The 25,576-nt window shown below is 36.5% G+C and overlaps 1 protein-coding gene across 1 annotated transcript in view; it reads right to left on the reverse strand.

Annotated features, from left to right (window-relative positions):
- LOC122801894 (beta-1,3-galactosyltransferase 5-like) overlaps positions 1-19,577 on the reverse strand; it is a 143,401-nt gene extending 123,824 nt beyond the window's left edge. The window contains exon 1 of the mRNA XM_044071574.1: positions 19,158-19,577. The gene's annotated coding sequence lies outside the window, so the exon portion shown is untranslated. The remainder of the gene's footprint in view (positions 1-19,157) is intronic.
- Positions 19,578-25,576: the final 5,999 nt, after the last annotated feature.

Raw genomic sequence — 25,576 nt, forward strand, 5'->3', positions numbered from 1 at the left:
GGCTAAGAAGGCATGTAAAGCATTATAGGGTTTTGGTATTATTAAACATACTTCAGATACAGTTAGGTAAGTCAGTCAATTTGTTCGACCTGACATTACAGAGAAGATTAAGCAACAATGCAGGTACTTTAGCCTGAGTACAGAAGACAGGTCAAATATATCATTCAAGACAATCAGAATATCAGCACTGTTAATGAAGACAGTATTCAGATATTGTGAACATCTAATAAAGCCTTAGTAAATGAATTACAATGTTTGGAGAATTAATTCTGAAAAGTACACAAGACTTGGTCCATAAAAGAGAGACTGACACCTGTTCAGCATGAGTTTGGGTAATTAACAGATAAAGACTTTCATTTCAGTCTCATTTCAGTTATTTTCAGTTAATTACAGTATATTACAGTCTAATCAATTCTTACACTTCTATTCTGCATTCCCCCTTTATGATCTAATTTTTTGTATTGTAAAATGTTCCATACCTGGGTGCCTTTGCCTGAATTTCTCTTCAAATATCTTTGGAGCTGCCTTTTTATATTATTAGTTTGGCTTTCTCCTTCGCATAAATATTAGACAGAGCACAAACCCTTATATCAGTAAGCACATTATTACAACTATGACATGGGTTATACCAGCTTCTACTATATATGGAGTTGAAAGACTTCTCTGGGCATGCATTACTGGCTTTTGCCATGCCTTTCAAATGTGATTATTTAAGTATAGTTTTATGATGTTTAACTTCAAGAGTTGGCCTTGTTTTTTTTTTTTTTTTTTTTTTTTTTACATTTTCTGATTTTCTACATAAACTTAAACTTGTTTGAAGGCTCATACATCATGATTAAACAACTAAAATAATCATATATACAGATTTGATATTGCTAATTATATTGGATCTAGTATATGAAACCTTTATTCTAAAAAAATAAAAAATGCTTCTCTTTCCAAGCTTCTATTATGCCTTGAAAGGCCAGTCATGTGATCAGTATGGGTAGACATTAAAATGTATAGCTTATGCTTAGAGCCTAAACTGAGATGTAAAATAATCTTGTTAACAAGTATTTTACTTCAGTGACACAACTAAAATGCTGTTATCAAATTATCCAGCAAGTTAGAATAAAAATGATGGGCCAGTGCATTTACCCAGTTAACAAAAGAATAAATAAAAATCATCTTTTGTGGGAGGAGCAACTCAATACCAAAATATATAATGCAGATTTGCATGAAGGTACTAAAATGTGATGGCTACCCCCTGGACAAAACAAGTAGCAACTTGATTTATAAATTTCTCCAGAGAAATGCTTAAAATGCAATTTCAGACTACTGCAGTAGAGATGATAGGAATGTTTATAGGCTACATAGGAAATGTGACAGCATATAACAGCATTCATTCATTCAAAGCACATGCTGAAAACTGCCTTGCTTTAGACAGACATTCAGATCTCGTATATCTGTGCAGGTTTGGGGAATGCTTGAGACTACACTAGCAAAATCATTTGTAAATGAAAAAACATTTATGATCACGTTGCATATGTGACATAAAATGTCACATCAGATTATAAGGCCACTTTATGTAATACATGCTGTAAAGCACTGTTGTAATTCTTTAACAATATAATGCCTACATCATTACTAGCATCACAATGACCTGAAATCATAAATAATACTGTTAGCTTTTCAATGAAGCCAGCAAGCTGTCACTGTTCAGGAGAAGTAATGCAAGCTGCATTAAAGCAAGTAAATAACCATATGCATGCCCCTGAAGAGACTTTCACACATATACAACTCAAAATACTGGGAACCAGTTAATAAACAAAAACACAGTGTTATTCATCAGATGCAATACTAAAATTATTTCAGCATTTGGTATTTCTACTGTCTGTGCCAGTCACTGTTTCCTTACCTTACAGAGAAGAGACAGAATGCAGAGACAGAGTCTGAGACATTGGTAGCAAGCTTTATTTGGGCATTTATTTTTAAGATTTCCAAGCTGCTGATACAGCTAAAGCAGAAGCAAACACGTCTGACAAGGAAGAGTGGAGCAGTTGCATAATCTAGCCTCAAGACAATAGCTAATATTGTCCATTTACTGCTATGACCCATAGTGAGCTATGTTGAGATTGAAATAAATGAGCAAAGGTACTACCAGAAAGAAATGTAATATTAGATGACTGAACTTATGCCTGCATGAATTTAAATCTGTCATATAGTATCTGTTATAATTTTAATTTGGTTTGCATTGCAAGCGTAGTCTCTCTTTTTTGTTCTGTGACTTTTTTGTATTTAGGCCATGTTAAATATCCCTTATTGGGGCCACTTTTTTGATTGATGTTTCAAATAAATCTAGCAACATGAAAAAAAAATTTGTGAAAACAAGAGTCACGTACATGATGTATCCAGCACATGTGTGTGTGTGTGTGTGTGTGTGTGTGTGTGTGTGTGTGTGTGTGTGTGTGTGTGTGTGTGTGTGTGTGTGTGTGTGTGTGTGATATACTACCAGTTTAAAGATGACACATGTACATTTATGTACATAAAGACACATACTTAATATTAACCATATATACATGCACACACAAATGTGCTCATACCCACACAAGCATGCATTCACTATTCATTCATTTTGATGTCAGATCAAAGATAAAGGATGTAACATATAGCTGGCACACTGTGTTTTGCTTATCTACACTCTTGGTGAATCATCAAAATTTACATATGTTCTTAAAACACCATTGCAAGTTTATCTGCATCTGTGCCACATCATCAAAGCAAGCTATTAAAGTCCTCAAAACACCAAGGCCCACATACAACAACTCACTTAACTAAAATCTATACTTAACACACAAAAGGTAAAATAACATTTAAAATATAAAGTAAAACAAGGACTGTACTTCCCATTCATATCAATGTAAACAAATAAATAACTTCACAGCTTGCACAAAATATAAGCAATATCCATAAATAACACTGGCCATCTAAGTTAACCAACTTAGAAAAACAATTCATTATTTTTAAAATGAAAAAAAAAAGCATTGAACAAAACACTATCTGCATTTACTCAATTACAAAACTGCTTTATTGGCAATAGGAACCTGATTGTAACTATCTGAACTAAGACTGCAGCATACTAAAATCAATCAAAAGCAGTAAATGAAACCTAAAAATATACATTACTGAAATACTTGAGGAGAGGGTCTGGTTTGTAGAATAAATGAAATATCTTATTCTGTATAATGGAACTTGGTTTGGCATGTGTGTAACATTTTATACTTGTAGTTGATACAGTCTGTAAGTACATTCAAAATGACAGCAGGTATTTGAATAATGTTAGGATTAAAAACACAAAAATGCATGTTTTCAACTCTCAAGTAGCCCTATGGGCCAATGGCTGTAACCTCATGCTATGGCCATTAGAATGAGATACGGTATAAAATGAAAACAGTTTCATATACCACTGTACTCTACTCTTTGATATGTAGAAGTGGCTACAGATCTGTGCATCCAACAAATTCCTTTTGGGGGAGGCTAAAGAAGCTATGGACAAGAAAAACAAGGCAGGAAAACACAGAGCATGTTATCAGCTGTACCAAAGATGTGTACTATAAACAATAAACTTCTGTTAACCAGAAACATTTGGAGGACAAACTACAAGCAAACTTACTAATCTTATAATCAAACAACACACTCATAAAAATCTATGAATGTTGCATATAATAAATATATACAAGGAGCAGTCTGTCACATAATTTGGACAACCAGTAGGAGAGAGGGAAACGACCAGTTCTGCAGCACTGAACCTATCATTTGTTTGCTGTTATGGTGAGTGTATTCCCATATAAGAATTGTTGTTGTGGGAATGATAAGACACTTAGGTGAGAACTGAGCACTGAGCCCTCAGCCCACAGTTATAGGTGTATGGTGTATAACATATGCTGTACAACAGCCAAAACAGGGTGGTCATGAAACCGGTAAGGTTTGCAGCATTCATGAATGTGCATATGCATAAATACCAAGCCTCACAGACACATTGGGTAGGCAGATTTCTGTAGTGGTGCAGAGGTCGCTACTGATTTGTTGGGGAGAGACATAACCACACTAATCAACGTGTTTGTATGATTTGCCAAACCAAAAGCAATGCAATAATGCAATTAGTTATATACTGTCAGGGTCTGCATAGTGACTGAATGACCCAATGTTTCCTTCCTTATAAGAAATAAACTGTGGATCAGTTTGACTAGTAAAGTTGGATTCTCATATTATTATATTTAAGTAGCCTATGTATTTATACAATGCAAAAGTTTATTTTCTTCTTCTTTTTTTTTTTTTTTTGCTTAGGAAAAAGACAAGTAGTTAAAAGAGTGTTGTAATGACCAAGAAACTATATTAAGTAAGAATGAGGACTTTGTCCCTAATGTTAATCTGCTGTGGTTTTGTGTATTTATGTTTTTTTTTTTCATATATCACTGCATGCAGTTGTTGATTCTGAAGAGACTGACCGTCTTGAAACAGGGTCCTTACACCAGTATCCAAATTAAGTATTATTTTATGGTCAAATGGAGAGCTGATGCTTAAATTCCAGTATCCTGAGTGTGAGAAATATAAACTTGATCAAAACTGGCAATAATAACTAGTTACCTACCACATAGTATTAACTTCTTGTAGCAACAACTGCTAATGGCTGTTATGTACCTCAAGAACAAATTGTATCAATTGTTCACTGATGAATCTCAACTACAGTTGTAACCATGTTTAGTATATGTCACCATATTTTAAAAATGTACTATATTCTACAGCTGTTTTACATCTATGTTTTATTTTTGTCTGACATCCTCAGCTGGACTAATGTCTATATTTTAAATGCTACGTTTTTTAACTGTATAATGTAAGTAATACTTAATGTGGAGCTTTTCTCCCCGGGCCTCTGCTGAAAACGGACCTGTGTCCAGTCGAACTCTCCCGGTCAACAAATGTAAATATAAATAAATAAATAAATAAGACTTGATCTTGGCCAAATTAGATAAAATACTGGCAGAAGCTGGTGGTCTGGCAGATGTGGTTGCAAATAAAAAAGCTTGCGATACCACTCTGGTAAACAAGTAGGCCACAAAATAATCCACTAAAATGATATAGCACCATACAAGATCAGTGAAACAAAGGATGAAGCCTTAAGAACTGTCAGGAATATATAGTATGTCAGACCAGACATGATTGTATAAGTACAAATGATCTTGATAAAGATTAGTAAGGTTGGGCAGCTATGTAGATTTTAGAAAGAGACAGCTTTCATTGGTGCCTGACTGACTACTTGATATTCACACATGGGACGATCGAAACCACAGAGTGGGAAAAACAATCCAGGGGAAACATAGATATCTTCTAGGCTAGGAACACTCTCATAGAGTAAAGACTTGGGACCTTTAAACATTCGATGAAAGGACTTAAATTTGCTGGAGATGCTACATGCTCAAAGAAGCAGGTCTCTCCAGAGAGGTACAAGAGGCAAGTACAATAAAGCTCACTATTATGGAATGAAAGACAAGATGGAGTGTTAACAAATTTAATACTCTCACATAAATTTGCGGCCAGTTAGAAAGGAAACAAAATTTATTTATTTAATTTTGCTTTTGTTTACCAGGTTTATCTGACTGGGTTTATTCAAAAACCCTTTTCAGCAGAGGTCCATGGAGAAATGCTCCGACATATTTCAAACATTTTTAAACAGGCATTCAGTAATATACATGAGAAGATATTAAATAATATACATTAACAATTACACATACAACTAGTTAGATTATATTCATATAAAATTAAAGTAAACTATTACAGTGTAAAAGGCACTTATGCATTAGTAGATGTTAAACATTGAGCAATTGTATTAGTTGGTTTGTCAGATAGATAATAGATCATGTGAGTAGTGTTGAGAATATATATATATATATATATATATATATATATATATATATATATATGTTCATAGGTTCATAGATAGGTACTAGGCTATTGTCCCGAGGCCCTACGTAAACCTAACCAATAAGGTTCCCTGGCTTTCACCACCCATGGATGCTATTTACCTGCTCCCCTGTCTAGCAGGGCCACCAATGTGATGCCCAGAGTGAATTTCCTATTGCCCATACACTCATCAAGATTTTTCTTGAAGAGTGCTAGTGACGAACTCTACTTGACATAGATAGGTACTTTGTTCCAGAGTATGGGAAGTCTCTGGGACAGGAATCTATACCTTCACCATGTTCTATTAATTGTGGTGATGAGGTTTAGGTCCCTAGAGTGTGTGGCTCTAAGGGATTGGGATTTCTTTAGGTGTAGCATGTCTAGCAGCTCAGGGTTTTATATATATATATATATATATATATATATATATATATATATATATATATATATAAGGATAACATTCGAATCATAGGGGTAGATATGTTTCTAAACTATGACAGTGCTCTCAAGTACTGCAAATAAAAAATGGGGATGGGCAGACAAAATGGAGGGGTGGAAAAGTGAAACCCATAATATGGACATCTTTATAACTGCAATGCATCCCAACAGGCTAATACATTGGCCTACACCCAAGTTTTTGTGGTTGCTGTTGTTTCATGATGCTGTTATCAATGACCAAAGTAATACAACATATGACCTTCCTGAAAGTTGGATCAGTGATGATGGGGTCTCACTCTAATAGATACAGAACCTCCTCTTCTGAAGCTGATGTTCTGGAAGTGACTAAAGAAGCCTAGGATCAGCATGCATCCATGTACAAGGCTTTTCCCCATGAAAGAGGGAAGCAGTAAAGAGATCAAGGGAGTCAGGGGGATGAGCCACAATTGCCCCATGAAAGATGCAAGGCTAGTAAATAAGCTATGATTAATACAATGCAAGATAACTCAATGAAACTGAAATGTGGAACAGACAAAAAATGGATCCAGAAAAAAATGGAATATTGATGAATACAGCAAAGCTCATTACCAAACCATGCTATTTTCAAGTGATCCTCTAACTAAAATCTTTCTTACTTGGTTATAGTGTGTGTGTGTGCGTGCGTGCGTGTGTGTGTGTGTGTGTGTGTGTGTGTGTGTGTGTGTGTGTGTGTGTGTGTGTGTTTGTATGTGTACAATATACTGGTTAAGATTGCACACACACACACACACAAATATATATATATATATATATATATATATATATGTATATATATATATATATATATATATATATATATATATATATATATATATGTATATATACATACAGAGAGAGAGAGAGATTTATTTTTTATGTAAATTTCTTGCTCCAAACTGACTTTTTTTCAGGATCAGAAGTACACGTGATCATGTAGTATTTACAGACAGCAGCTCATTTAATAGCCATAGTTTAACAATGCACACTGTATTTAATACTTTTCAAAGCAACAAGCCTTTATTTGTCATAGACAAGCAATCCTCAATATTAAAAAATCAAAAATATTTTAACAATGTTAAACATAGCTTTTATATGCTTAGAAGTAGGTGTGAAAAATATATGTATTGTTTAATTTTAAACCAGCCTATTCATGGCAAACAATATAAACAGGGCTGTAAACGTGCATTTTAGAACAGCAAGTAGCCACCCCCACACACTACTAATGATTAGATCAAACTAAATCCTACTTAAGGAAAACACAATTTGCAACTCACATTCCAAGATCAGGTATTAAGAAAAGCATAACATATACATAAAAAGATATACATAAAAAAGACTTTTAACAACAAATAGATAGGTAGTGTTTTCCTTAACTACATTTTAGTTTGACCTCATCAGTAGCAGTGTGTGGAGGTGGGTACTTGTGTTCTAAAATGGACTTTAACAGCCCTGTTTATATTGTTTGCCATGAATAGGCTAGTTTAAAATTAAAAGATATATATATTTTCCACACTTACTCCTACATGTATAAAAGCTGATATGTTTAAAATTGTTAAAATTGTTCTGATTTTTTTTGTTACTGAGGATCACTTGTCTGTGATGAATAAAGGCTTGCTGCTTTGGAACACTACCTGGGTTTCATGATTTTTGGAGATTATTGTGACTGCGGTGGTGGTGCTGTGGTAGCATTGTCGCCTCACAGTAAGACATTGTCCTGTTCGATTCTCAGCTAAAGCGTGTTCTGTGTGGAGACGTGCATGAATGGGCATACCTTTGCTGAAGGTTGTGTGTCAGGGCTGGCAACTCGGCACTTAAAAATCTACTGCCAATCATTAGCAGACCAGAGTTCTCCTGTGGCGACCCCTAACCGGGAAAAGCCAAAAGACACAACAACATTGTGACTGAGCTCATAATGGAAGTTTTAAGACCACTAGTTTCTCTATTTTTATTTTTCCTTAACACTTGTGGTGGTGAGGTTGGAATGAGACAGATTCCTGTGTTTGTTCATTTTTTTTTTCATATATTTACTATTTTGCAACATGTTTTTTAACATTGTATAGTGAATAAGACATAATGGTCGTTAAGTAAAATTATTGAAGACTTCGATGGTGTGTGGTTTTGAACATATTTACAATGGTTCAAACACAATGGCTAAACATAAAGCTGCTTAACACTTGCAATGTATCTACAGACCAAATAGAAATGAGGTAGATGACATTATACACAGAATGACAGATGCATCGAACTGGTGCCATTTACAAGGTAGTCCCATCTTCTGTGTGACACATAAAATATCTTGCAATAAAGTTTTGAGGAACAGGTTTTGCCTTGAGTGACTGTGTTCCATAATGCAAAGCATTTTAAGTATCACACTAGCCAGATCCTCCACATATTCTATTCATCCATTTTAGAGTAAGCATTTTCCACTGACTTCAAAGAACTTTATGAATATTTCTTAAGGTATCTGCATACTTTATATGAATGACATGCATCAAGCATGGTGTTAAACTCCAATTTTAAAGTAAATTCTATTTATTTATTTTTTTAATGACAGTTCATTTATTTGATGCATTTTTTGGACACTACATTTATGCATATGTTTTTACTTTATTTTTAGTTTGGGATGTAGTGTTCCAATTAACTTTCAATGGATACTGTTTTATTTATTTCACTTTTTATTCTGTCGTGAATGTAAAAAGCAGTCCATATTTCTGCTTTTATAAGTTAAAGTAAGAGTAGATTTGGGTTTGAGGTTGTTTTAGGGAGATGTCAGTGGCTGAATACATTTTAGATTTTTTAAGTAAGTAGCATGAATATGTCAGATTAAATTCCTACACAGCGCATGACGTGGGAATTTGTCATGTCCCTACCTGGGGTTTAAGGTGAGGACAAATAAAATTATACACATGTTATACACATACATATATATATATGTCTATGCATATGTAGACAGAAAAAGAGACAAATGTGTGTGTGTGTGTGTGTGTGTGTGTGTGTGTGTGTGTGTGTGTGTGTGTGTGTGTGTGTGTGTGTGTGTATATATATATATATATATATATATATATATATATATATATAAACATACCCCAAACACAGAGATACATGCATAAATGTTTGTTCAGTATGCAGAAGAAAACTAGTCTAAATACTAGCTTTGTAGCTTTCAGAACTTAGTTGTATTTAGAAATATGCAGTACTAAGATCATGACACTATCAGACACCATTTAGGTGAACCCTGTAAAACCAAGATCCTAAACCATAATAGCTCAACCCTAATATAGGTCCTGACAACATGGACTTGCAATTTTCTGATGTCTCTGTTGCCAGATTGGTAGATATGGGCATTCTGAGTTAGCATATCAATTGCCTCCTGTAATCAGACAGTCTTTTAATCCTTAAAGACTTAACTAACAAAGTATGAGAGAGCTATCCATACATACAAAATGTCCTTGGAGACAAAAATCTCACTTACAGACAAGGTTGCCAAAAACACAGACACTATATCCTTCACACATACCACTCACCACACACATAGACCTTCTTATGCTAAGACACTTAAAGGAAACCTGTCCAAACCTCAAAGACCTCCTAAGCCATCAAACTACAACACTTACTTTCAGCAATCACTAAAGTGCACACCAAAAGAAACACCTAACACTACACATAAGCCTGCATGCAATGATCCCCAAGAGCAAAGCCCATAAGGCAAGCACACAATTTACCTACTACTTTGGTCACAGAGGATTCTATTGTATGACACACAGATACTCCTCTCATCAGGATGGACAAGGAGAAGATAAAAGCTAGTTGCTTATCAGGAGCTGGGATCAGTAATAATATTGTGCTACAGGTACCAATATGACTCTATCATAGCCCATGTGGGTATAAATGACCTAAGGTGTACCTCACTGGAATAAATGAAAAGAGGCATTATGGATCTCTCTGAATGTGTGTCACAGACAGGTATGTGCCTTGCATTGAGCAGCATTCTACCTTCACCAAGGATGATGTCACAGTATGAATGGAAATAATTCATTTTAATTATTGGCTTAGTTTCTGGTGTTACTCCAGGGGAATCCAATGTCTATCAGTGTAGGATGACATGATTATCAGACCACTTTTCTTTGTCAAGGATGTTCTGCACCTGCCACTCCCCCCCCCCCCCTTTCAGATATTTGCTAAAACTTTATCCATCCATTTTACAGCCTTTTTAGGCAATTTCAAAATGACAAAACTACCAACATAGCCAAAACAATTCAAACCAACCTTAAGGTGTTAAACCTCAGTGCTATTAGCCTAAACAAGAAACTACACATCCTAGAAGCTGTTCTCACTCTGGAGAATGGAGACATCTGTGCTGTTACTGAGACTTGCTTTAAAGCCACAGAAAGTACTCCAGCAGTGGAAGGTTACAGTGCCTTCCACACATTTAGACCAACAGCAGCACAGACAGGAGCCAAAGGTGGAGGTGTTTCAATGCATGTTAGCAGTAAATGCAACTCTTGCTTGTTTAAACAAGATAATGCCCTAGAATTCATCCAGTTCAAGTCTCCATAAACAAGGTTTCATACCATGTACTGGCCAGCTACATGTCATCCATTACGATCCATCGATCCATGAAGCTAACTACTCTTACCTAGACCTACTAGAGGCACTCACCATCCAGAAAAATCCACTATTCATGGATGACTTAAACTACAGAAACAATCAAAAGTAGCAGTGCACACTATGCAAACTTCAAAAATGAAAAACAAGTGTGGTGGAATGATCTGAAGGAGTCAGGGTACAAGATATAATAGCAACACTTTAATAGATGACAAAACTTTTGTCATCTATTAAAGTTCTGTTTTTAAGTTTTGTTATTATAATTTGTATTCTGACTCCTTCTGATTGTTCCAGCGCGCTTATTTTTCGTTTTTGATTTTAATTACCCTCTATATACAGAGAAATGTATATTGCCTTGAACTCACAAACACAACATTTTCTGGGCTTTCACAACACAAGCACCCTGGACCAGACAGTACACCCTCCAATCAGAGGATCAAACATATTGGACCTTCTTCTTCTTCTTTCGGCTTTTCCCGGTTAGGGGTCACCACAGCAGATCACCAGTCCGCTCATGACTGGAAGTGGATTTTTTTACGGTATCGGGTTGATAGCCCGCACCCAACCTTTGACAGAAGGCACACGCATGCACACACTCATGCCTAGGGCCAATTTAGAGTGTCCAATCCACCTACAGCATGTCTTTGGGATGTGGGAGGAAACCGGAGCATCCGGAGGAAACCCAAGCGACCAGAGGGAGGACATGCAGACTCCGCACAGAAGGCACCCCAGCTGAGGATTGAACCAGAGAACCTTTTTCTGTGAGGCAGCAACGCTAACTGCTGCACCACCGCGGCCACCCAGGATCAAACTTATTGGACCTAATAAATCCAAAATCTGAACAACCACAAACCAACTGCAAACAAAGACCACTGAGAGGCAAATGACTGAACTCTACACTTTTAATATGAAAAGAATAAAAATATATAAAACAAACAATACACATGAAGTGCTTTTCATCCGGCTTAGTAGCCAGACTTCATCAGACAAACCACAGATAAAATTTATGCCTTATATAGTGAATGACACACCCTCCCTTCTGTTTAATTACAAGTTAATTACTTAATTGATCAACTCAAAGGTCACACCAAACCAGCTTTTTTTCTTTTTTCTTCTTTCTTTTTCTTCATATAGAAACATCCTACCTTTTCTTGTATAAGCAACTACATATAACTAAAACCTTTATATCCAACAATAAACATAATGTCTGCAGTATAAAATACATTCTAAAAATTATGTTTGTTAAAAAATTATTATATAAAAAGTTATCTACACAAGTGTATGTATACATCCTTCATAAGATACATAAAATATGTTCATGTCAATTTCTTTGATTACTAAATGTCTCTCAAAGGGGCTGTCTCATCTACACAGACTTCTTAGTTTTAAAATACAAGTTATAGATGTTACTTCATTTAGACCTGGTGGTCTACTTGCATCTAAACGGAGCTGCCATAACAGTTCATGTTTTTCCAATACTAACTGGTAGGGGGCCCCTCTAGTGTCAGGTACAACTTGCGTGATAATTCTAAAGAGAAAGGTATTATCAGGACACCTGCTAAGGCATTCTCCACTTTCCCTTTATTAATGTTGTATATGTGCTCATACACCCTTTCTCTGAGCTTCCTGTCAGTTTTACCTATGTAGAATGCTGGACAAGCTTGGCACTGAGCTAAGTACACTATGGATTTTGTGTTACAGTTAAACCTTCCATCAGTCCTGTAGGTCCTATCCCTCATCGAAAAAGTGGTCCCAGAGCAAATGAATTTACAAAACTTGCATGAGTCACATTTAAACATACCTGGCGTTTTGTATGCTTTGTGCAAGTGCCCCTCCAATATAGCTTTCATGTTCCTACCCCTCTTGAATATCAAGGTTGGTTTAACACCAGTTTTTTCTTCAAGTGCCTTGTCAGTGAGTAGGAGGTTCCAACTCCTACACAAAATGTTCTTAATTCCATAAACATCTATACTAAAAGGGGTAATAAAACTCACTGAGTAATCTCTTTGTTGTATATTCTGTGTAATAGCATCATACCCCGTTCCCATGGTGTCTGAAGTGTTGTCGCAGGAGGATTCTAAACATGTCACTCCCATGTCTCCCACCTGATGTGTACACAAAATGGGTTTAAATAACCCTTTTCATATTTTATACTGAACGTCATGTACAAGTTCCAAAATTAAAGTTTCAGGATATCCTCTGTGGAGAAACATGCTTTTCAAAAATTCACATTCTGTTAGAAATTCATCCTCCTCATACACCATTCTTGTAGCTTGCACTAACTGGTGGATTGGGTGTGAGCTAATAAAATATAGTAGGGTATTTGAGTAATAATGAGTAACAATATGTTGCTAAAATCTACCGTAAGGAAACTTACTCACATTCCCTACTATATTTTACTAGCTCACACCCAATCCACCAGACAAGATCTGTTGTAAAAGGCCAGGCACACACACACGTGCACACACACACACACACACACACACACACACACACACACACACACACACACACACACACACACACACAGTGTCACGTCACATATATTATTCTTCTGGGTATCAGTAATAAATGCAGCTAACAACTAATTATATTCCAAAAGTAAGGCATAAAATATATCACTGAGCATTCAGACACTTGGATTTTCTAGGTGTCTGGTGACCCCTACTCCCAAGACTATTTAAATGGATTTGGGGGGACTCTCTAAATCATCCTTGACTGTGAGGGAGCCCCACAAAAGCTGTTGCTGGTTGGGGAAAAATGAAGAGGAGAAAAATGTATTAATTTCTGATTACACTCTGACCTTAATAGGGCTGTGACATGACCCTGCTAGGGGATAAAGCTGAAAATGACCTCTGCTCTCAACTGCATCAATTCTAAAACCAGCCCTGCTCAACTTTGTATGTACAGAAAACTGCTGTATGTTATGTATGTGTGTGGGAGGGGGAAATTGTGTGGTTATTACTTTAATGTTCATCACAGTCAAACCTTAGAGGTGTGCACAGGAGGTCATTATGGCTTGTGTCTGGGCTGGGGGCAGTGTGGCCATTGTTTCTTTTACTTTTCTCAGAGACCTCAGAGGTGTACAAAGAAGGTTACTATAGTTTCTGCAGGGGCAGTGTACTGCCTAGGAGTAACAAAGTAGAATACATTACTGTAATCATTATTTTTTCACTTTCCTCACAATCACACATCAGACATTTATAAAAGCGGTTGCTTTGAAGGTTGTTGGGGTGAGGAGTGAGGAGGCATACTATATATACGTATGTCAGCAGTTAGTTGGAATACATTACTCTGGCAATTTGAATCTTTCCCTTCATCCCAATCTAACACCATAGGGATGCTTTGACACTGACTGTCTTTGTTGAGTGGTTAGAGGGGCAGGCACTATTCCCACAGAGAACTTGTGTATCCTCACAACATTCTGTTAGTTTATTGTGAGCTACTATTTTGTCAGTTTTGAGCAATCAGCCTTGGGCACAGCTTAATATCTTCCTTGAAAAACAAATAAATAAATAAAAATAAGTCAAATTCTTTTCTTACTCATGATTTTAGTTTAGGCCAACATTGGATTAAAATGATGGGAAAATGCTCTAAAGTGCATCCCAGAGCATCTGTAACACTATGGCTTCTTGAACCCTGGCTTTTTTTGTTATTTCCTAAATTATTACTTCTGTGCTGTCTTGGTCAGAAAAGTTGTGTGGAAAGGATACAAGGAAAACTAAAGCTTAACAGCAATAATGAATTTCTTTCCTTAATCATAATTTCTGTTCAAGATATAATTGGATGAAAATGTTATGTAGAAGAAAAAAAAAACTTTAAAATACAATTCAGAGCATATAGAAAGTTATGGCTTAGTGAATAAGCTGAAGAGTAAAATGTGGGAAAAGGAAGGAAGATGTAGTGTACGCAGTTTGGGGAGAAACAGAGGGGAGGACTTGAGGGAGTGTGTATGTGTGTGTGTGTGGGGGGGGGTTGTGTGGGTGAGTGTGGGCCTGAAATAGTAGGCCTAGCATGCCATTTCATCTAAGGCTAGACCTGTACATAGAGCTGTTATAATGTATCATTGTTGCAACTAAATACCAGTAACTCTGAATGTCCCTTTGTGAGATGGACCAACATAGTGTTGCAGACAGGCCTGTTGTAATGTAAGAGCATTGTAGCTACAGGTCAGTCTGTGCATACTACTCCTAAAAGTCTGCAGCATGAACTCAAAGGATGCTTGGGAGGGGTGGCAGTGACAGAGTGATACTTAGACTGGAAGTGCCTACGGGGCCCCCAACTTGACATTTGCTGGGGGCCCCCAAAATACTAACATCACCCCTTTGTATGGAAAGTCTATCCCATAGCATGGGTAGTCTCTGGGTTATGAACCTGTCCCTCCAGCTTGTTCTGTTGATTGTGGTAATGAGGTTGAGGTCTCTGGAGTATGTCTAGCTCTTGCAATCTTGTCATATTCCTCTCCAGGATTTTTTTCAATGCCATCTTCTTCCTGCTACTTAAGGAAGCTGAGGCTTTAATGCTAAAGCTCTTACATCCTGAACTGGGAAGCAGCTGCCTTGACATAATTATACCATACAGCATGGCACATACCATGACCACAAGAGCTGTTTCTCAGATGTTTATCGTAGTGCAGTTGTGAGTATATGCAATACATACTCTGTAATCATCTCTGCTTCTAAGCCTCATTACAGGACTTTTCAACTCCTTTGAATGGCTTTCAGATCACAGTCAGCAGTCAGTAGTTCCTGCCATCTGTAATTCCACACATATTAATATCATGCCTGTTCAGTAGTTCAACAGAATGCTACATGCTGTCAGGTGTTACTTATGTATCCCTCCAATCATTGACTATGTGTCAGTTTTATAAATGTCCATCAGAAAACTACAGATTAATGCCAGATATTTGTCAAATGTGTGTGTCATTCACACAACATACATCTCATGCTGAAAGCCTGATGGTGTCATAACATGTGTAATGCCAGACTTACAATACAAAGAATGCCAGCCTTGTGTTTAATGCATATGCCAACATCTTTCATACCTGGAGCCTTGAGAGCCTTGTAGGTATAGTCAGTGACAACAAATACTCTAAGGAGAACTAATATGTGAGATCAGCCTTCCTTTTTCACATGACATTCACCTGTGGTGCTGGGAAATTTTAACCCTCTCCAGCCTTACAACATAGTAGCCAGGAATTATTCTAGGATGGGGAGGCAGCACAGTAACACACTGATATAGTGGAATTCATGTAGTGATAGAATATTCCAGTCGCCAGTATGGTCAGTGATAGGCCTACTTTTTAAGTGGGTCCTCTGCTGGGCAAGGAACCCTCTAAAGGTTTTGTTCCATAATGCATGCTGCATTCATCTGACACGTAACCTACACCAGCTCCTTAACAATCACTTCCAGGTCAGAGACCTGGTATAAATGCATTGTAGCATAGTACTGGAATCCTCACTACCATCATTTGCCTTCTGTTGTAGCTGACTCTACTCCTCCAACCACTGGCAGATACACCTGATCTGCTGCATTTCTTAGAAACAACAGCATACTTTTGGCATTCTCTGCCACATCTTCCTGCCACAGTGTAAGTATACTATATTCCAGTGCTGTGTTTCAGAAACATGTGAAGGTGTTGTTAGCTTCCTTATGTTTGCTGAGTCCGTCATACGAGTTCAGCATCAGAGTCAATGTTTTGCAGTCATGGATACTCTACAAATGCCTATGAATCTGGCACAACTTGCTGCATTCTCCCACAGACAGGGATATGCAACATTTGGGGAAGAAAAAGACACAGAGGCTGGTGCTGTACACAAAGTCAAAAAATTGCAAATCCTGTAAAAGGGCAAAAACATATAGCTATTGACATAACTGTAAACTACCCCCAATCCTACACAAACACACACACACACACACACACACACACACACACACACACACACACACACACACACACACACACACACACACAATTCTTTATAAAGAAATAAGCTAAATATCACATCTATTGCAATTAAATTTGGCATATAGACCATGCAGGTGCCCCAGGATTGGGGTCAACCCCTGTTGTGATAAAAAAAAAAAAAACAATGCTAGAGGAACTACCTGCAAAGTTAATGTAGCACTGGAAAAGTACTTATTTATATTGTTGCAGTGTTTTTTTTATGTGGAAAAACATGAGTTTAAACTAGTACGAGACAAATTTAAATTGTATGAGGAAATGTTTTGTGAGAAATGTTGAACCTGCAACGTTGACTGGTATTAAATCCTGCATTTTTATGAATTAGGGTGCCACCATCAAAGTTCTGCCAAAGTAAACCATTACTATTTGTAATGAAAAAAGACAGGATAATGAGATTAAAAGCTTGATGGAGAAGATATTATTATACCAATGGAGAACATAAAATGGATAGCTATATTTGTTTATGTTACAAAAAGATGTTTTTATGGGGAATACTAACTGACCATTAAGCATTGAGACATATTCTCCTCCTTCATGTACAGGATATGATGGCTGGTAATTAGCATTAAGGGTTAAGGCACTTTCCTGTTAAGGAAATGCTTCCCATAGGCTAGGGTACAGGGTTTGATTCCTTCTACCTTTGTTTGCCTATTTTGTGACTCTGAGCAAGTCCCCAAATAGTGCTCTTGGGTTGTCCATGGAAAGCTTTGTATGTTGGATGACTAGAAGTAAAATGCAAAAGTAAACCTTATTTATAAATAAGTACAAAGAACATACAGTGTAGCATTGATATATACCTAGCTGCCTTGATGAATGATGACAGGTAATGTAACAAAATAAATAAAAAAATGGGGAAATACAAGAAAAAACAGTTTGTTGACATAAACCATTTCAAGACTAATTCCCTTAATCATTTTTAAATCAAAACCTTTACAAAAAACAGCTTGAATAAATTGCAGCAACTATTAAGTTAATTAGACAAGAATAATCAGCACTTTTAGTCTGAGATAAGGCTCGATTTATTACTGATACCAATCAGAGAGTGCATTGTGCCTGTCTTGAGCAAGAGCAAGTCCCCTGCTCTTGGTTTGTGGAAAGCTTTGTATGTTGGATTACTAGAAGTAAATGCAAAAAAAAAACCCTTTTATTTAATAATAACAACAAGAACATACAGTGTAGCATTGATATATACCTAGCTGCCTGTGAATGATGACAGGTAATGTAACAAAATAAATAAAAAAATGGGGAAATACAAGAAAAAACAGTTTGTTGACATAAACCATTTCAAGACTAATTCCCTTAATCATTTTTAAATCAAAACCTTTACAAAAAACAGCTTGAATAAATTGCAGCAACTATTAAGTTAATTAGACAAGAATAATCAGCACTTTTAGTCTGAGATAAGGCTCGATTTATTACTGATACCAATCAGAGAGTGCATTGTGCCTGTCTGCTTGGTACATTAGCAACAATGGTTCTAGATCAAGTTTTTAAGGGTGAATGTACAACATTGTATACCTTATACCTAAAATAATGTTTATTTATATCACCTTGTATGTAAAGCTAAAGAACTATCATAACATGTTGTCTTAGACACCACATATAGGTTTACATCTCTTTTTTTCTGGAAGGTTTCCCTGTTTTTCCCACATAAAAATAACACTAAAACAATACAAAGAAAATAAATTTTCCAAAATAATGAAAATAATGTAATTTTGCATCATATATTTAATAATTCTGACAATGGTCTTTAGCTTGGAATAGTCTTAAAATGATTCTTCGAAATGATTTTTCTTGATTTCTGCATAATGCATTTTTAATTTCATATTTTAATTCATTTATTAGTTAATCGGGTAAATAAACTGCACCTTCAACTTAGTGACTGCAATAGAAAAAGAGTTTGCTCAACTGATGGAAAATATTATAAGCTATTTATAATTGGGAAAAATAAATAGAAACAAGGTTATAGTTCAGGAAGCTGAACAGTTTCAAGTTCCCAACGTTAAAGCAAAAAACAAATAAATATAGTTTTATAATTTGCATACATGTAGAAAATATATCCACAGTTTTACAAAAACAGTTTAAAAATAATCAGTTTACAAAGAATTTCAAATCATTTATTCACAGTGAGAGCTAAATACTTAAGACACAAAATCTACTTCAGTTCCTTTCAGTATTGTGCACAACTTACCCCAATCTCCTAGTTAGATTAGCTGTAGTCAGTTCTGTTTGGCTGAAGTTGTCTTTTCAATTGCCATGTATGTACACTATTCTGCTCAGAGATCCTTACATCTGTTAGAAAACAATTCATTCAGTACAGATTTTGTCTGAATCGTTGTGGAAAAATGATAAGATTAGTTCACCAAGCTGACAGTGCAAAATGAAAAAAATAAAATCAGGATATTAGAGAAGGTAGCTTCTTCACTATGTATACTAATTGGGAAAGGAACAGCTCCAAATCCTGTGAAGGTTTCTAAATACAAATCTTTCCCTAGAGGATCATATTCTGCTTTAGATTCACCTTTTGCACAGCTGTCTTGCCAATCTAGCAACTTATTTCAAGCAGCAGTGACTTTTTTCTGTTATGAAATGAATAATGAGAAAACAGATGTGTAATGCTGTCAGTTCGGTGACTCAATCTATAATAAAATCCGGCTCTTGAGCAATTTTTTTCCACGGCATCAGATATTTAAGAAATGATGTGGCAATCCACCTGAATGGAAATCAGTAACAACAACAGGTATACATGTTCATGTTCTTTCTTAACTCATTCACTCCAATGGAACTCAGGAAGTTTGCATTGTAACTTCCAATAGGCAGAGCCTAAGCCTTTTGACAGAATCAAATTATGTCCTCACATTTCAAACAAATGTTCATATCTCTGGAATCATAGGGATTATGAAAGAAGTATAAATGGCAAACTCTTCAACAGAAACCATTTTTATAGTGGTATCATTCTTTAGGTTTTAGGTCTTAAACCAAATTTTATAAGTCACAGTTAACACAATAACTATTATGTTAGTAATATTTAGTAAACAACTTACAATATCTCAGTAACTACTCAAGCTACACACATACTGTCAGCAGCATTTTATTCATCTAGTTGAGAGCTTTCATATGAGGCTATGAGCTAGGGAGATCTGTCTATGTTACTTGGTTGTTGAGATGCTTATTCTTCTTCTTCCAGCTTTTCCCGGTTAGGGGTCACCACAGTGGATCGCCTGTCCGTTCATGACTGGCAGTGGAGTTTTACAGTGTTGAGTTGCCAGCCCGGTGCCCAACCTTCTACAGAAGGCACACACATGCACGCACTCACACCTAGAGCCAATTTAGAGTGTCCAATCCACCTACAGCATGTCTTTGGGATGTGGGAGGAAACCGGAGCACCCAGAGAAAACCCACGCGACCACAGGGAGGACATGCAGACTCCACACAGAAGTCACCCCAGCCAAGGATCGAAACTAGAGAATCTCTTGTTGTGAGGCAGCAACGCTAACCGCTGCACCACCGTGGCTGCCCTGGTGAGATACTTATTAAAATGTAAAAATTATATCTACATAAATTAATATTATAAAAACAACAGTTAATAGATTTTTACCTGCACTAGAAAGAAGTTAAATATTCATACAGTTAAGTTTCCCATTGTGTAAGCTTTAAGATGAAATCTTTTAAAAACTTGTACATCACATATTTTGTGAATTACTGGAATTATTAATGCAAATATGAACAAATAATATTTGACATCAGTAGTAGGCAACTGCAGATGCATCTGGTGACATCACTTGGATGTAATGAACACTACAGTCTAGTACAAACTGTCACTATTTAAGCAGGTGGAGACCTATACTTAATTATAGCTGCAGTAATTACATGTGCCTGTTATTTGTTAAAGTGTTATTACCTTCCCAAAAAAAAATTGTTACAGGTTTAATTGCATGCAGTTTGCATTTTATTGATTTTTCTAATTAAAAAAAAATGTCTGCAGTTCTGTCCACTTACACTAAGTTCACTTTTACAATTTACTTATTTTGCTATACTTTATAACCTAATGCTATTAGAACAATTATTGGGATGATGTAATCAAAACAGCAGTTAAATCCGAAAGGTCTGTGGGCTTCAATTCCCCTAATGTTTGTATTTCTTCTATCATCCAATCCCTCCTCTTCTAATGTTAAAAGTGATTAAAAGAAAGGATACTGCACAATAAAAGTTCACTTTATTCAGAAGGTACACCTCCCATAGCTTCCTTTCCTTCATGTTCAAGATCCTTCCAGATATCCTTCCATTTCCCTTCACTTCAACACACACACACACACACACACACACACACACACACACACACACACACACGCACACACACACACACGCACACACGCACACACACACACACACACACACACACACACACACACACACACCCTACACTCCCTTATAAAAGTGCACTGTTCTACTGGCAAAAACATAATGTCAGCCATACTTCTCATCCACTCCTTTATTAAAAATCATTGTATCCTTAGTGCTGTCAACACTGTCCCACAAAATAATGCAATAACTGTTGATACAGAGGGCAGGAAACAAGGCTATATTGTACCTTTTGTATTGCTGCACCTTTTATAAGAGGACCAGTGATGACAGAGGGGTAACAAGCTGTACAGCAAAAATACCTGAATGAACTAATGGCCAATAAATACTGTCTTCACGTATCCTGCTATGACATGTATTTGGGAGTAGCTATGGCAATGATCCTGTTCTTTGTAAACCCTGCAGATTGCAAGGCAGTGATGAAATATTTTCAAGTGAGAGGAGCAGGATTTGAGATGGCTAAGACGAGAAGTGAACTGCAGGGTACTGACAGACTGCCAATGATGAAATTATAACCTGCAGGTAAATCCAACATTGCCTTTGCAGTTGGCTTCAGTAAGTTACAGTAATAATAGACAGAGTCCAGTAAATGTTTCTGTCTGATACTCTGAAATGGTAGGGAAAAATTTGCAACACCAACATTAATTTTTCTTTTGAGAGGGCAGAGCTGATTGGCATGCTGGGAGAAATGCAGAGATACAGCTCTGTTAACCAGGCAAAATACAAATTTCCTAATCACTTTTCAACAATTTTAAAGTCAAAATAGTGTTTTTGTTATAAGATGCTGTGAGGAGCCCTGCAAGGTGAATAAAAGGGCCAAAATGACAAACCAGGTTGATGGTATAATACTGATGGAGTCATTTTCTCTATCAGCCTGGAAAAAAGATTCAAACAAAGTTTCACTTTAGGTCACAAAAGATTTGCAAGATATGCTAGAATTATAGGCTGAGAGCAGCTACCAGAAGGAAGTTTTAGAAAATATGTTGAAAAGAATTGAAGCATGGAGTCTGTAATTACTCAGCAGGGCTCACAGCTCTCTGTGCTAAACTAGAGGATTTGGAGAACCACCAGTGGCAGTGTAATTTGCAGTTTATAGGACAAAAAGAAGTTGCAAAGGGCTCGGATCTGATGTTTTTCCAGCCACAATATGTCAGTCCTCCAACTTTTATCACTCCACCATTCCCTTTTGTGAAATTAAAGGAATTGAGGATTAAAGACCCTGAACCAAAATGACTACAGTTAAACATACATTTTTCTGATTCATTCCTTAAGCTCCTGTTAAGTATAATGTGTTAGCGATCTGTAACTCATGATGCAATTTTCTGCATAGCAATTTATTAATGTACCCATTTATATAAATTAGTAAACAAACTAAGGTTAAAAGAGTAATAACTCTCACAACCCTCCCAGATAAAAAAAAATCCCCAACCTTCCATCTTCCAGCCATGCCAGGTCCATGCAATATTTGTTTGTTGTTGTGTTCCTTACCACTTTTTTAGCAGCCTGTTCCATGACCCAGCATCCTCTCTGCAAAAAAGGGATTTCATTGTCATATCTGAATTTTCCACCTTCAGTAGTCACCTATACCCCTTCTTTCTATCCTCTGTTTTCCACCTTCAGTAGTCACCTATACCCCTTCTTCCTACCCTTTGTATTCCCTTTTATGTTTCCCAGTGGTTTGTTAAGTACATTTTGTGCTTTCCAACAGCTTTCCCATAAAATGTACATGTCCAGTGCTTTGAATCATTCTTCTGTACTTTGGCTATCTCTCCATATATCCAACCCTATTAGTGAAATTCCCCTGAATACCATCGAATAACTTTATATCTTTATCTATGTGAGGCCTCTAACAATGACATTATTCCATGTGACTTTAGTCATACCCTTCATAATGGTAGAATGGCATATGCTTTCTTTAAACCAGCCATCAACATAAGGCCATTATCGTGGACTTTAACTCCATCAAGATGGACATTCTGTGAGCTAAACTGCAGACAATAATAAAATTAAGAAACTAGGAAATGAAAAGATATGCTAAGTATAAGAATTGTACATAGTCTGGCAGAGATGAGACAGTGCAATCATTGGAAAAGACCCACAAGAAGATGGCAAAATTGAAATGGAATGTAAAGAGACAGAAAATTAACCATTAATACACAATTGTAGTGGAGGATTTATAGGCCTTTTTACCAGTAAAGTACCACATAAAAAGGAAGCAGGATGTTTTAAAACTTAATTATCCTCAGGTGTGGCTTCAGGAGAAAAATATAAGAAAAGAACTATATGGCTAGATGTCAAGCTAAAGAAAAAAGCCAACACACATTCTGTCACACCTTACCATGCATGATCCAAACACAGCATATTCAATAAATACTCTGTCGTATAATACACACATGGGAGTATGTCAGCCCATTGAAGGTTATTTCAGTGAACGCAAGTGAAACCAAAGCCGGTTCATTGAAACTGCCTTTGACAAAAGTGGGGATTGCCTTTTTCTACATTGGCATGTAACCTTGGAGCTGGTATATATAATTCTAGGAGATGTGAGAGTATCTCCCAACATGCAGAAGCAGGGGGGCTTGCCCCCCCCACAAAAAAATTGTTTCAATGTTTGTTGAAGGTGATTTCAGTGAACTGAGTTTGGTTTATTTGTATTCACTGAAATCACCTTTGATGGATTGACAGGAATCCTACACACACTACATGTCATAGCCAACATTCCTACACCACACATGTACAAACAATAACACATCACAGCAAACACACTGACAAGTGCACCCATATAACTAACAGCTTTTTATCAGGGGGTGCCCCACCCATAACTTTATTTGTACCATCTTTCAGACAACATAACTGTAATATCACAAAACATTAAATCAGCACACTCCTCCGAAAAATATCTAAGGGTCCAATGAACAACTAGTAATCAGCACAGAATGTCCCAAAGCTAAAACCACGATCCACGCTATTTTCTATTCCAAAAAAACAAGTTTTTATTGTAAAAGAACCTTTACACGATATGGTTGAGCGCTTTCATGTATAACAATACACTTCATCATTAAATCAGCACATTTTCATCAGCCTTGCACACTGTTTCAATTCTTGTACATCAGATAGATAAGACCACAGCTGAAAGTGTTTGACAGCTGTGCATTCAATCCATTGAATGGCACCTTTGGACTGGCACTTGTCAAGTAACAAAGATAGTCTACAATAGTCATCTCTTATAGGTTCATAGATGTTTACTAGGCTAGCAACCACAAGGGTCTTTTTAAGCCTAGCCATGCATCCCGAATCTCTGACAAGTTATGACACCCTTTAAGTATAAGCATGGGCCTGGGAGATGAACCATTTACAGGTTACCTGTGTCCATTAGAGACATAGATGCCAAACCAGGGATGAATTTCCAGTTTCCCATCCAATTGTCCAAGTTGCACTTGAATTGGGTTAGGGAGGAACTCTGCTTTACATGGATGGGGAGCCCATCTTTATCTAAAGGATGAGATGGTTAAGATCCATATAACTATGATCCAATTACTCTGATGCCAATACCGTCTAAACTCTTTCAGAAAAAAATTACTGAGTCATAACAACAAAACTGACAGCAGAAACTTACTTAAGGCAATACGGTTTTATGACAGGTTGATTATGTTTATCCAGCCTATTGAATTTTACTCATTGGCTTTGGATGGATATGATATGTATGTGAATATAGATTAATCTTTCTGGATCTCTCTAAAGCATTCAACAGTATCACATATTAAAATAATGAATCAGTCTCTGGCATGCAACGATAATCAATATATTGTATACTGGATATGTTTACTGCATAATGAATTGCACTTTTTAGAGTGAATAAGTGATGAGTCAAGTATAAATAAGCAGTGGTAAGTGAGGGGGTTCCCCCAAAGATCTGTCCTATGGCCATTCCTATTCAGTATTTTATGATGTCAATGTGAGTTGGGAATAGAGTCATCTGTAGCAAGTCTGCAAACTTACCTTTCAAGTCTCAAATATTAGAGCTCAGCATCTTTTACAGCAACAATTAGATCAGATGCTTTTATAGGAAAGTGAGCATGGCATCCAGTTTACCATTAAACAGGACCATGTTTTTATTATTGGCAAATCAAATAGAAACTATCTATATGCTTTACATGTACAAATTATTAATGCTATTGAGTATTATAAAATGATTAAGGATTTTTCTTTGATAGGTATGCCGAAGGAACTTGTAAAAAGGCTTTTTGA

Source organism: Protopterus annectens, chromosome 5.part0 (genome assembly GCF_019279795.1).
Source record: "Protopterus annectens isolate FY-2018-M chromosome 5.part0, PAN1.0, whole genome shotgun sequence".
Taxonomy (NCBI): domain Eukaryota; kingdom Metazoa; phylum Chordata; order Ceratodontiformes; family Protopteridae; genus Protopterus; species Protopterus annectens.